The sequence below is a fragment of the Myotis brandtii genome, unplaced genomic scaffold, assembly GCF_000412655.1.
Source record: "Myotis brandtii unplaced genomic scaffold, ASM41265v1 scaffold540, whole genome shotgun sequence".
In the NCBI taxonomy this organism is placed as follows: Eukaryota; Metazoa; Chordata; class Mammalia; order Chiroptera; family Vespertilionidae; genus Myotis; species Myotis brandtii.
This window is the reverse complement of record NW_005369990.1, coordinates 1633613-1633999: the sequence shown is the minus strand read 5'-3', so window position 1 is coordinate 1633999 and position 387 is coordinate 1633613.

Here is a 387-nt window from a genome sequence, read left to right as displayed (position 1 = left end):
ACGTGCTGCCCGCGCCGGTGCCTGCGCTGTTTGAAACTGCAGAGCCCGTTACGGTCTTGGGGGAACTACCGTTCCAGCTGGTTCCGGCGCACGTGCGTGCCAGGAGGCTAGTGGCGGTCGCGAGGCGGCTCCTGCCTTTCGCGTCTCTGCCTCGAGGAGACTAGAACCGGCATTTTCGAAGGGCACCACCCTCCAATCGCAGCGCTGGCGCGGGCGGAGGCTAAAGCACGGGGGTCCTGAGACGGAGGAAAACGCGCCAAGTTCCCCTCGGTGGTGGAGTGGGGACGACCCTAGCGGTTGAGGCACTTCGCCAGCGGGACTGCTTCTCTGCGCTCCTGACTGTCCCGGGGCAGGCGCGGCGGGCGCCGCTCCGGGGATGTAGTTGGT